The 14,440-nt window shown below is 41.8% G+C and overlaps 1 protein-coding gene across 5 annotated transcripts in view; it reads right to left on the bottom strand.

Moving 5' to 3' along the window:
- The window catches only part of pam (peptidylglycine alpha-amidating monooxygenase), a 187,030-nt gene extending 172,892 nt beyond the window's left edge, over nt 1-14,138 (bottom strand). For 3 of the 5 annotated variants that reach the window (XM_072281334.1, XM_072281329.1, XM_072281333.1), the window contains exon 1: nt 14,063-14,138. The gene's annotated coding sequence lies outside the window, so the exon portion shown is untranslated. The other 2 variants (XM_072281331.1, XM_072281332.1) reach the window with 2 other exon arrangements.
- Between the last annotated feature and the right edge of the window lie 302 nt (nt 14,139-14,440).

The raw sequence follows: 14,440 nt of genomic DNA, 5'->3' as shown, positions 1-14,440 counted from the left end.
TTTTCTATCCCATGTCCAAACAACAATTGAACCTCTTGACCATGTTGGCATGCTTTTATGCATTGAGTTGTTGTCACATGATTGGCTGAGTAGATATTTGCATTAACAAGGTGTACAGGTGTACCTAATAAAATGGCCACTGAATGTAGACAAAATAAAGCACTCCCTAGATCAGGGTGTGGAAAAATAGGTTGATTATGATTGATCTTAAATTTCTGAGGGTAAATGTCATAATGGACTGAAGCCCCTGCATCAATGATAGTGATTAAAATGAATTGATATATTTGATGAAATACAATAAATTTAAGTTATAGAGAAGAAGTTTTTAAAGCCACATGCTGTGTAGCTGTGGACTGTACTTCTAGAAAGCAAGATTACACCGGTATTTCAGGACAGGCTAGTGTGAAAATAAATGCAAACAGAAACACGGTGATATGCAAAGATATCAAGTAGGTCTACCTCATACAGTGACAGATGGGTCACAACACCAGCCAATTTCCTCATAATTTGATTGTATTGTACACAAGCCAAAATAAAAGCTCCTGCTTTCAGTTGTGAAGGGAAACGACATTGTGACAAAATGATATTCAAAGAGCAGGAGCATTATACTGAGATGGGGGAGTACAAGGCAGAAAATCAGAAAGCAATCCAAGGTCGCTTTTCAAGTGCTGAAGAGACGAATAAAGAGATGGGATTAAAGAATATCAAAAGGGGTAGTGAGAAAGAGGTTGTACTAGCTAGGCTAGGGATGGCAAGCTCTTAGGATGTTTTGTAAGACAGAATTTGAGGAGGACAACATGAACCAAGGGCATGCCTGAACAAACCCTCGCATCAGATAGTGTTAGAGTTTGCAGAGGATACATCCTAGTAAGTAAGATGAGCCCTGAAGTTAAGCCTCGAGGTGACAATGTAATTGAAAATAATCAAATATGTTACGATAAAAGAAAAAGGAAGTAATAGAAAGTAGAAGAGAGCAATCACAAACACGAGATGCTAGGACTCCAAGCAACACACACAGAATGCTGGAGGAACTCAGCAGGTCAGGCTGCATCTATGGAAAAGAGTTAACAGTCAATGTTTCGGGCCAAGATCCTTTATCAGGACTCTCCTCTCCTATCAGATTCCTCCTTCTCCAGCCCTTTACCTTTCCTACACACCTGGCTTCACCTATCATCTTCTAGCTATCCTCCTTTGCCTCCCTCCCCCCCCCCAACCTTTTTATTCTAGCATCTTCCCCCTTCCTTTCCAGTCCGGAAGAAGGCTCTCAGCCTGAAACATCGACTGTTTATTTATTTCCATAGATGCTGCCCAGCCTGCTGAGTTCCTCCAGCATTTTCTGTGTATTGCTTTGGATTTCCAGCATCTGCAGATCTCCTCGTGTTTATAGTAAATGCTCTTTTGTTACTCGACATTTGAGGTAATTGATTTGGCTTTCAGTCCTAAGTTCCAAACTAAGTGGTCTGTATTATGAAAGTCCCAACTTTGTTTTTAAAGATACTGAAACTAGGACTAGGCTTTCTTTATTGACCCACCAAGAAACATTGTTGCAAAGTGAAACCTATTCATCTTAGATTTCTCAATTTTTAAACAGATTTTTTGAACCATCTTCAAATGTTCTTTTGTGGATAAATTCACACAAAATACCTGTAAATCAATTTCTAACATGTTGAATAAAACACAACTGATAGGGAAGAGGATATTTATGAGGATACAGGAAGGAGTCACTTCCTTGAGAAATACCACAGGATGTTTTATGTGCACCTTAGTTTTACAGATCTATAAAAAAAGTGAGGCAAAAAAATCCATTACAAGCAATTTAAAAACTTAAGGGGCATCAAGGTAAAGTTGTAACTATTAATGGGAAAAAGTACAGCAAGGGAAAGTGTTTGCCCAAAGATAGGTGAAGGTGAAAATGTAATGGGAAGTCCAGTTGCCATGTGTAAATGACAGTTTCATTAGTGTGCACCTAGCAGCCAGTGACACTTTCACTGAAGTACACAATTGGTTCTAGCTACTCAGCAACCATGAGGCAAAGGTTGACTACCCTGGCCCTGGCCTTTGACCATAACACTTCAACACAGGTTTTTCATATTTCTCAGGAAGTGCCTCTCGGTGAAAGCACACATCAATGGTGCTCTCCAAAGATCAAGCTTTTGTTATGCTTAGCAATACCTTGGTTAAAGAGTTGTATATCTAGGTGTACAGATTATATTAAATTCAGATATGAGTGCTGGAGATAAAAAAAAGCCAAGTTACAAAGTGTTAAAACTTTGGCACATAAGATTCTGATAAATCTGGCACTCTAGAGATGTTGGTGGTGCAACACTAGTCAATGTTCTTGCTATTCTGACCCAACACATTTTTAAATTACTTCATTTGTTGTTACACAGTTACATAATAAGTTTTCCAGTGCACCTGGTGCATTTCAAGGGAGTGCAGAAAAGGAGCTCCAGTGAACCAGGTGCCAACAAACATCTGGGATTTCCAAACAATCAGATGACCAGCTTTCTATCAGTGCTGAATTCCAAGTACTCACTTTGGATCTAAGATCAAAGTATTTTTCAAATGGCGAGAAACCGAGAGCTGTTAGAAAAGGCACCCAATGGGTTTACGCACACAAAATGCTGGAGAAACTCAGCAGGTCAGGCAGCATCTATGGAGAGGAATAAAGAGTCGAAGTCTCAGGCTGAGACCCTTCATGAGGACCCTTACCCAGTGGGTTAAATTATGGCGAGAGATTGCCCAGTAGGTTAAGTTACGCAGAAAGATTACCCAACGGGTTCAATAATGAAGGAAGATTACAAACTCATTTCATATTTCCTGAAATTAAGAAGGTTACGGGTTGACTTGACTGAGATTCTTGTGAACAGTGGTAATTAATGCCACATCAATTGTTAACATTGAATCTGAGATTGAAGGAATTTTGTTCACCAAAGACAGAAAGACAGATAAATTGAAATTAGTTTGCCGAGCAGACAGGAAAACACTGAAAGACATCAGAGGCTCAAGAAATCTAAGCCTCTGTCCACAGATTATTAAAAATTAGTGAACAATTATTAAAATTAAAAGGTAACATTATACTGACAAGAGGAGTGAAATTAAAAGACAGGTTATGCACTAGTTGTACAGAGCATATGGTAACACTATCTGTGCTCAGTTCTAGAAACCATAACTCAGGAAAGGCATACAGGTCTTGGCAAGATGCTTTGCAGATTATTTAAAGCGATACCTGTAAGTTTAAGAGTAAGCCTCCTATACAGACTATAATAGATTGGCTTGCTGTCACTTGAATCCAAGACTTGAGGGTTGAGTGACCTTACCAAGATGTTTAGAGTAACATCCAGGATAGGTTAAAAAAATTCTGTGGTGGACAAACTGAACTAACAAGAGCACAATCTTAAAAGTACAGCCAGAACCGACAGAAGTTATATCACAAACCCTTCCTTTCCAGAAAGAGTAGGGGAAGCTAAACCTCTCCTCCAAAAGGGTGAGGGTCCAGTCAATAGAGATGCTGAATAAGGAGCTGAATGGTTTTTTGGACTATTGGGGGCATGAAGGAAATGCAGGTTAATGGTATTGAGATACAAATCAGATCAAAGGCTAAGTGAATGGCATTACAAGCTACAAGGGCCTGAGAACCAAATCCTATTTCCAGCAGATTTGCGCAGTCCTGATTGAACATCTAAAAGAAGGCAGCATTGTGCTGCTAGCAAAATAGCTTCAAATCACAACCTTCCTCTGAAAATTAACTTACCACCAAGACACGTTGGTCAGAAATTTAAAATCATTTCAAATTATCGTCCAGACCTTAAAAGATTAAAATAATACTGGAAGGTTGAATAATGCCTAAAATCCTAGAGTTGAAATCCATACTCTGATATCAGAATTTTATTTCCCTTCTCATTTTGTAGTCTATACTTCAGGTACTGGCACTACATGGCAAGTCAATAGAGTGAAAAAGCAGCAAAGTTAAATGAAGTTTTGACTATTCAATGTTGGGGGGGGGGGGGGGAAATCATAGTTAACATGCACCAGAATTCCAAACTGCAGTTCACAAAATTACTACTAAAATAATGCTCAGTTTTATACACATAAGAGGTCTTAGATTATTAGGTTCAACTAAACAAATACATTTTGCAGGATGTGTTCAGTCAGAAACATAGCGTGGCGAGCATTCAGTCCATGAAAACAGACAAGAGGAGCTCGCTTAGCTCAACTGCTGGTTTTATTTATTTTTTAAAATTTTTTTAGTATGTTTTTAAATTTTTTTTTTATGCGACAAGCACAAAACATACTGGTGTAATGACCCGAGGACAGAACCCACTCAGTCACATACAGATCGGGGAGGTGATGATCACCCACCCTGGTTACAGTTAGGGTGACCCACAAACACACAAGTGAATAACTGTATAATCCAAGCTAAAATACAACAATAAATGTACTTGGACATTCCACCATAATCCCACGAAAGCATTTTAAGACAAGAACAATAAATAGCGATGGCTACTAGGAATACTGGGATGGGCTGTTGACCACTCGCCTTCCCCTCCCCAAGCGGCACAATATTAACAATTTGTTAGGAGGAACATTTACAGACCAGGAGCATTCCACTTTTATTTTTTAATCTAGTAGTCAAAAAAAGTACACAGCATAAAAGCTGATAATATTTACCACCTTATCCCTTCCAAATGTGGGTTATTTGAAAAGAGTATTAGAAAGGCATAGATACTGACACAACTCAAGAAATCACAAAACGAGCAGGAACAAAAATTAAATTGGGTTCAGAACTCAAATCCTAACGGTAAATTATTCTTCAAGCCAAGGACAATTCCCTCATGCTTATGTGCGTGCATCAGAGCAAGTAAATACTTTAAAATGCTTTGTGTGGGTGGTAACGGACTTTAAAAGGGAGCAAAGTTTTATTGAAGGATTTGTGTATACATTAAAACATGTAATATAGGAAAACATTCCTTGAAATGCTTTACAAGCTGAAAGTACTCAGGCTGTCAGAATGAGTTCCAGAAAAATGTCAGCAGATGATAATCCTATCCTATAAAAATGGCCTAAGGATATCATTGGTCAGCTTAAAGAGAATGTAGGGAATAGGCTTCTTGCAGTCAAAAGCAAGCTATAAAAGGGTAATGCTTTTCTGCAAACACCTAGCCTCAAAGAAGGCAGAGTGGTTGGCACAAAATTGCTATTTGCTACCACAATGCTCCATATACAAGATGACAAGACGTAGGAGCAGAATTAGGCCATTTGGCCCATCAAGTCTGCTCCACCATTTCATCATGGCTTATCCAATTTTCCACTCAGCCCCAACTTTCTACCTCCTCCTTGTATCCCTTCATGCTCTGGCCAATCAAGAATCTATCTACCTCTGCCTTAAATATACATAAAAAACTACCCCCCACCCCCACAGCTGCTGTGGCAAAGAATTCTACAGATTCACCACTCTGTCTAAAAAAATTCCTCCTTTTCTCCATTCTAAAAGGACACCCCCTAAAGGGATAGATAAGATAGAAGTAGGAAAGTTGTTTCTATTAGTAGGTGAGACGAGAACTAGGGGACATTGCCCCAAGATTCAGGGGAGAAGATTTAGGATGGAGATGAGGAGAAACTGTTTTTCCCAGAGAGTGATGAATCTGTGGAATTATCTGCCCAGGGAAGCAGTTGAGGCTTCTTCACTAAGTATATTTAAGATACAGTTAGATAGATTTTTACATAGTAGAGGAATTAAGGGTTATGGGGAAAAGGCAGGTAGATGGAGCTGAGTTTACAGACAGATCAGCCATGATCTTATTGAATGGCGGGGCAGATGGCCTACTCCTGCTCCTATTTCTTATGTTCTTATGTACTCTGAGGCTGTGTCCTCTGGTCTTAGACTCTCCCACTATACCACATCCACTCTTTCACCATTCATAGGTTTCAATGAGGTCACCCCTCACTCTTCTGAATTCTAGTGAATATAACTGCTATCTTGCCTTCTTCATAGCTACGTTGATAATGTTGGATCCAGGTTAGATCCTCAGAGATATTGCCACTCAGGAACTTGAAATTGCTCACTCTCTCCACTTCTGATCCCTCTATGTAGAGTGGTGTGCATTCTCCCATCTTACTCTTTTTGAAGTCTACAATCAGTTCTTTGGTCATACTGATGTTCAGTGCCAAGTTGTTGCTGTGACACCACTAAACCAGCTTATTTATCTTGCTCCTGTACATCCTCTCATCACCACCTGGAATTATGCCAACAATGGTTGTATTGTCAGCAAATTTATAGATGGCATTTGAGCTGTGCCTAGCCACACAGTCGTGGGTGTAGAGAGAGAGAGAGAGAGAGAGAGAGAGTAGAGCAGTGGGCTAAGCACACATCCCTGAGGGGTGCCAGGGTTGATTGTCAGTGAGGTGGAGATGTTGTTTCTGATTTGTACCGATTGTGGTCTACCCGTTCGGAAGTCAAGTATCCAATTGCAGAGGGAGGCAGAGAGGTCTAGGTTCTGGAGCTTTTTGATCAGAACTGTATGAACGATTGTGTTAAATGCTGAGCTGGAGTCAATAAACAGCATTCCAATATGGGTATTTGTATTGTCCAGGCGATCAAAGGCCGCGAGAAGAGCCAATGAGATCACAGCTGTAGACCTACCGTGGCAATAGGCAAATTGCAGTGGTCCAGGCCCTTACTGAGGCAGGAGTTGACTCTAGCCATAACCATCCTCTCAAAGCACTTCGCCGTAGATGTGAGTGCTACTGGATGATAGTCATTAAGGCAGCTGAGCCTGCTCTTCTTGGGCACTGGTATAATTGTTGCCCTTTTGAAGCAGGTGGGAACTTCCAACTGTGGCAGTGAGTGACTGAAAATGTGTTTGAACAACCCCGCCAGCTGGTTGACCCAAGTTTTCAGAGCCTTACTAGGTACTCCATCAGGGCCTGTCACCCTCTTGAAAGACAGCCTGATGTCAGCTTCTGAGACAGAGATCACAGGGTCACCGGGCGCTACAGGGATCTGCATAGCTGTAGTTTTATTCTCCCTTTCAAAGTGAGCATAAAAGGCGTTGAACTCGTCTAGGAGTGAAACTTCACTGCCATTCATGGTGTTAGGCTTTGCTTTGTGGGAAGTAATGATTTGCAAACCATGTCAGAGTTGGCGTACATCCAATTTGGTCTCTAGCCTCATTCGTAATTGTTCCTTAGCTCTTGAAATAACCTCAAGCAAGTTGTAGCTGATTTTCTGGCATAGACCTGGGTCGCCAGACTTGATCCAGCCCTCAGCAGACTACGAACCTCCTGGTTCATCCATGGCTTTTGATTTGGGTATGTACAGTAAGTTCGCCTAGGCACACACTCATCCACACAGGTTTTAATGAAGTCATCTGTGGCTTAATCATTCAGACTCAAAGATGAATCCCTGAATACAGTCCAGTCCACAGACTCAAAGCAGTCCTGTAAACGCTCTCGTGCCTCCCTGGTCCATACTTTCTTGGTCCTCACTACTGATGCTGCAGTCTTCAGTCTCTGCCTATCACTCAGGGATTAGAAATATGGCCAGCTGATCAGATTTCCCAAACTGTGGACATGAGACAGCACAGTAAGCACTCTTGATGGTGGTATAACAGTGGTCCAATGTGTTGGTTCCTCTGGTACTACTAGTAATTTGTTGATAATAATTATTTTGAGACTTTAATAATAATTACAGATTTAATTATGCAGAGAACTACTCTGCAGCCCCCTCCAATTTCTCTAGAGCATCAGTAAGAAGAAAACGAACAGCCATTAAGTACCTATATTTTGCAGCAACAAATTTAGCTATAGCTTAACAGTCAGGATAGAATCTTAACTGTGACCTCCTAACTCCGTGAAGCCAAATGAAATTGTTATGAGGTCTTCAAAGAGAATTTCTGCACAACTCTGCTTTAAGTCTTTAAATAATCCAGAAGTGATTAGTAGTGCAACACTCAAATTGAGTCTGAAGTTCTCCCAAGGCATCATTTCCAGAATGGAGCATATTTGTACGCAACTTTGTTTAACATGGGGAGGCTGATGCACAGGCATGGAATGCAAGATGACTGGGGACCCTTCACTACTGCAGCCTTCCTCCGCCTTCACCACCATTTGCTACATCATCTTCCACCAGCTCCACCGTTGAGGTCTTGGTTAGATCACTTCTTTCCCTTGACCTTACCAGGAGCCAAGCTCCAGACAGCATCACTCTTGGGATCTCAGGAATTCACAATCCCCTCTACCACAAGGTGACAATCATCAGATTAGAACTGATTAGATCCTTTTGATTGCACAAATGAGATGAGAGATTTGCTAAAGCTAAGCATTCAGCCCTCACCCCCCTCCCACCCCCCAATGCAGGGAGGAGCACCATTCCAACTTGATAATGCTGGATTTATTCAGGTTTGCAGGCCAAATAAATGTCACAATGCACACCATACTACATATCCTTTGCTGCTTGCACTGTTACTGTTGGTAGCATTACTGTCAAAACAAGACACACCAACATAAGCTATTACACTGCACTAGTAAAATTCCAATGAAATGTGCACTTATATACCCAAATAAAGTCAAAGGCAAATTCATTGCCATATGCAAAAATGCTACAGGAAAGATGCAAACAAGGTCGAAAGAGTACAGAAAAAAAATTTACAAGGATATTGCTGGATATGGAGGACCTGAGTTTATAAGGAAACATAGAATAGTACAGCACAGTAGAGGCCCTTCAGCCCACAATGTTGTGCCGACCCTCAAAGCCTGCCTCCCATATTACCCCCCACCTTAAATTCCTCCGTATACCTGAATAGTAGTCCCTTAAATTTCACTAGTGTTTCTGCCTCCACCACTGACTCAGGCAGTGCATTCCACGCACCAACCACTCTCTGAGTAAAAAAACCTTCCTCTAATATCCCCCTTGAACTTCCCATCCCTTACCTTAAAGCCATGTCTTCTTGTATTGAGCAGTGGTGCCCTGGGGAAGAGGCGCTGGCTATCCACTCTATCTATTCCTCTTAATATCTTGCATACCTCTATCATGTCTCCTCTCATCCTCCTTCTCTCCAAAGAGTAAAGCCCTAGCTCCCTTAATCGCTGATCATAATCCGTACTCTCTAAACCAGGCAACATCCTGGTAAATCTCCTCTGTACCCTTTCCAATGCTTCCACATCCTTCCTATAGTGAGGCAACCAGAACTGGACACAGAAAGATTGAAAAGGTTAGGACTGCATTGTTTAGAATGTAGAAGATTGAGAAGAGACTGGATAGAGGTATAGATAGGGTAAATGCAAGCAGGCTTTTTCCACTGAGATTGGGTGGGACTACAACCTGAGGTCATGGCTTAAGGGTGAAAGATGAGAAGGGTAAGTGGAACATGAGGGGAAACTTCTTCACTCAGAGGGTTGTTGTGGAATGAGCTGCCAACCCAAGTGATGCATACCAGCTCGATTTCAATGTTCAAGAGTAGTTTGGATAGGTACATGGATAGTAGGGGTATGGAGGGCTACCGTGCTGGTGCAGGTTGATGAGAGTAGGCATTTTAAATGGTTTTGGCATGGTCTAGATGGGCTGAAAGGCCTGTTTCTGTGCTGTACTTCTGTATGACTCTATTTGTAAGCACAGGTGCAATGAAAAATTTACTTATAGCAGCATCCCAGGAACATACCATCAGACCAACAATATTCACAACTAAAAAAATTAAACAAATTTTACAGCTTTTACTAAAAACACAATTGGAACAAAAAAAAAATCATTCCATTGTAATACAAAGTGGCTGTAGTTCTGATATACTAAGGTAGTGATTAGAATTGCGCTGGTTGCTTCAACAACCCAATGGTTGGAGGGTAGTAGCTGTTCTTGAATCTGATGGTGTGGGTCTGTCTTCCTGACCAGTGGTAGTGTAAGAAGATGGCATGGTCTGGTTGATGGAGATCTTTGATAGATTTTGAGGCAGCACCTCATGTAGATACTACAGATGGTGGGCAACAGGGGTTCCCAATCTGGGGTCCACGAACCCCTTGCCCCTAGTATTGGTCCATGGTATAGAAGACATTAGGAACCCCTAGTGGGGAGGAATCTGCCCTCGATATACTGTGCTAAATCCACTACTCTGCAGTTTGCTATGTTCCTACTCATTTGAATTGCTATATAAGACCATGATGCAACCAGTCAGGATACTTTAAACAGTACATCTGTAGAAGCTTGTTCAAGCATTCAGTGACAAGCCACACCTTCTGTACCTTCAAAGAAGGCAAAGACACTGGCATACCTTCTTTGTCATTGCATCCATGTGCCAGTCTCAGGACAAAACACCCAATATGCTAACTAGTGATGCCATGCAAGTATGTTAATCATTTCTGATTAATCTGCAAATTAAACCATTTTTAAATTATACAAATGACAGAGACTTTGAAAAATCTGAAGAGCCATTACATTTAATACCAGTTATTTCTAACTTGAAATTAGAAAAAGGTGAGATTCAATTGAAAAGCATAGACTTGAAAGAGTTATATTAAAATTCATAGATTGTGTTTGAATTGATATCTTGTTCCGATTTATGAAAGGATCAGGGTCACAAACTTTACCCTGTATAGGTCTAAATTCAGACTTCAGGTCAGGACATCATTCTTTCTTCCAAATCATTCCAACCCCTTGGAACAGATTTCTGATGATGGCTTCGCCTACGAATTTTCATCCAGTTACATTTAGACTCATTTTAATCTGGAGCCAAGATCATCTCTTGAAGAAGGTTGGAGCTATACGGAATTATCAGAACAGATCTTGTAAATAAATTTCCATCATTTTAGGCAATGGTGGTCAAAACACTTTCCTATTTTTTCCACATGATTTAGTTATTTTTACTATTTTCTTGACGATTTGGGAGGTGATCACTGTACATATCTTGAGATAAACAAGGAGGGGGCCTTTTCCAGTCTCTAGTTGTGTTTAAAATCGATCATTATGTAGCATAGCACCACAGTTTCTGTCAAATATTTCAAATGAAGTTGGTAAGTTTTTTTTGAGTACAGTGCTGGGAAAACATGCTAGTCAATTATCTCCAAACTCCTGTCTGAGCAATGACAAAGGTCAAAGAGAAATCTCCCAGAGTTTATTTCCTTAAAATGGCCTTGGACATCTGCCTCCTATAATTATCCTGAGCACAATACATTCTTAAAATCAGTTGGAGTAGAAGCATAAAATGTCATTACTGCCTGAAACTTGTTGGCCTGTCAGCACATTGAGATGCCCACAGAGGAATGCTGCTACCAGGCACATTCCAGACTGTAGGAATACATGCTGGTGGATGCATCTAAGCTTGGAGGGGAAGAACCACAGTACAGGGCAGTGATTCCCAATGAGGGTGTTAGGGGACGTGTCCAAAGGGGGTGTTAGGAGAAATAGAAGTCATCGGCGGGCATCCAAGATTCTAGCAGGTGGGGGTAGTAAACAGCACCCTAACTTGAGGAATACACCAAAGCTTGGTGGGAAAGGACCACAGTACTGTATCCAGTACTCTGCTCCTGGAAAGGACGGAGCCAAATTGGGAGAGGAAGCCCCTCAAGTAGTGTACCATCTGAGAGGGCCAAATGTGTGGCAAAAATCCTCCTGGTTTTAAGGAAAGTAATAAAAGCATTGACTCTGAATGCAAGAATAAAAAGACATTGCACAACTTATTCTTTTTTTAAAATTCTGCATAAAGTTTGTTTGGCTTAAAATATTTTGTTTTCACTGGAGTTTAGAAGACTGAAAGGTTTTGCTGAAATTAATGGAATTCCAATAGCACTTAAAACACCGGAAGAAGGGAAAATGTTCCTGTACTATTTGAGTTGTCTAGCACGGGGGAGGGGGTACAGCTCAGATTAGGGGAAAGCACACAGAGAGGAGAAATTTCCTTACTCATGCTATAAACTATGTGACAGAGGAATGTGAAGGCTAAACTGCTGAACATATTTAAGTAGACTGACAGATTTGTAAACACAAAAGACAAGCGTGCGTATGGGATTCTGGTCCTGAGACAGATGATTATACTGATTGGCAAAGCAAGCTCCAAGGGCCAAATACCTACTCCTCCTATTCTGCTAGGTTTGTATGTTTAATGGCATCTCATATTTTTTTTACTACGCGGCACATCTATCAAGCAATAACCTCGGTGCAATCAACATCAAAGCAAATCTTAAACAAAAGAGCTGACAGAATTCCATACCATATGCTCAAACATATTATCATCCATTCCATAACAAATTCTCTCCAATTTGTTTTATTACACACTTGGAGAAAATATTCTGGAAATCACAGTTTGCTTTTCTTCATCATGAATTAAGAAAGCAAAACTGCTTTACAATACCCCATTTAATAGCAGAAATTCCCAGATTTCGACATTAAAAGAACTGAAAACACATGGACGCATTTTCTGAAGCTCTGAATGCTAATCTGCCCAGGTGGATCACAAATTGCGTGCTCACAAATGACAGGAACGCCACAAGCCACTCTATATCAGATAGACAAGCTTCGATCTAAAGCAACATTATGCCCCGTTTCCAGGCAACCATTACAGAGAATCTACAGGCTGCAAAAATTCACATGGTTGACTTAACAGACACATACAAGATATGCTGATTCTAATGCCTTTCATTGGGAATAAAACTAAATACAATCCTTTTTTATTCTAGTGGAAGTCCAAAAGTAAGTTATTTCTCAACCCTGAACAATTAAAACTGATAATCATATTTTATATACATCAGCCCTTTAAACAGTTCTGTGCAAGTAAATTTCAAGTATGTCAAATAGTCAGCAGGAAGGAAACTTGAGCTTAGTGCAAAAACATATGCTGTTTTGTCAAATGAATGCTTGTTTCAGTCCAGTGGTCAAATCATTCTCATGCTGGCATAGACGACAACTTTTCCTCTGCAGACATACGCAACTGAGTGCCCACTAATTCTAAGCATCTGTTTTTATCTGAATAAAAAAGCACCAGCATTCCAACATTTGGACATAGCTACACGTTACTTTAAAAACAAAATATTTAAATGTGCATGTGGAAAATTCACCACTTTTCTAAAAAAAAAAAGTGGTCCTGGTGTATCCAATTCATGTAACAAACAGTGATATACTGCATTCCCCCCTTTCTACTTCCTATCCTCACACTTTCCTTTCATTCTGCTCCTTTACACCTCATCCTCCTCCCACCCCCACCTACTTCACCAACGCTTCCCCTTATACCATCTACTTAATCGCTAACCTCCCCCTCTCCTATGAGCCCCACTTTCCTCCTACCCTCCCACCCACCTACCCCTTCCTCTGCCCTCCTTGACACTGGTCTACCCGTATTTCCCCTGAATTAAATCCTCCTGTCCCCCTGCTCTCTCCTCTCCCACCCTTCCATCCACGACATCTCCCCCTTCCTCCTTCCCTTCCCTAAATCCCACAATCTGCTCTCCTCCTCCACTTGTTTACCCAATTATTCCCTCTTACTCCTGCTCTTCCCTCATCTTCCCCCCAACCTCTTCTCCCTCACCACTGCCAACTACCTCCACCCTTTCTCGTCCCCTTCACCTCCCTCTCTTTACCCTCCAATTTACTACTGCACGACATCCTCCTATTCATCCATTTTTCCCTACTCCTCTCCACCCATTGGACCCCTGACATTGCTTCAACAGTCTTTTTCTCCTCCGCTTCTTCGTTATCCTCCCTAGCCCTCATCTTCCTTAGACCTCCTCCCGACATCACCTTTCTTTCCTCCTCCCGACTCTTCCTATTCTCCGCGATACCTCTTCCTGTTCCCCTCTCTCTCTCCTCGCCTTCCAACTTCTCTCCATTTCCTTCCTTTCCTCCCTCAATCTAAGTTTCCATTCACACTGCTCCCGGGAAGTTACAAGTTTTGACATGAATCCCAACGATGCTGCTGGACCATTATCAAACTCCGCTCACTCAAACTCGTTCCCATTAAGCTGCTCCTTCACCCAAGCCTTCTTACTCAGCCACAACTTTTGTTTCCCATCGCAAGCCTTTGATGTCGGAAAATCATGGCCAGTGCAGTGTTCAGCGCGCAGACAATTTATTCAGACTCACCACCACATTCACTCTCAGTTTCCCCTGGCGAAACCCTTGGCGAAGGCGGGCGGGGCGGATTGACGTGCGGGGATTGGCAGAGGGGAAGTAGTAGAGGGCGGGACAGGGCAGATTAGCGTGAGGGGATTGGCAGAGGGCAAGAAGTAGAAGGCAGGACAGGGCAGATGGACGTGCGGTGATTGGCAGAGGGGAAGTAGTAGTGGGCGGGACAGGGCGGATTGACATGCGATGATTGGCAGAGAGGAAGTTGTAGGGGGCGGGACAAGGCGTTTGACGTGCAGGGATTGGCACAGGTGGAGCTGGAAGGGCGAGACAGGGTGGAATGACGTATGGGGATTGGCAGAGGGGAAGTGGTGGGAGGGGGGTGGGGTAGGGCGG

The sequence above is a fragment of the Mobula birostris genome, chromosome 17 (assembly GCF_030028105.1).
Source record: "Mobula birostris isolate sMobBir1 chromosome 17, sMobBir1.hap1, whole genome shotgun sequence".
Taxonomy (NCBI): domain Eukaryota; kingdom Metazoa; phylum Chordata; class Chondrichthyes; order Myliobatiformes; family Myliobatidae; genus Mobula; species Mobula birostris.
Note: the sequence above shows the minus strand (reverse complement) of the source record. Positions and strands in the feature narration are given on the sequence as shown.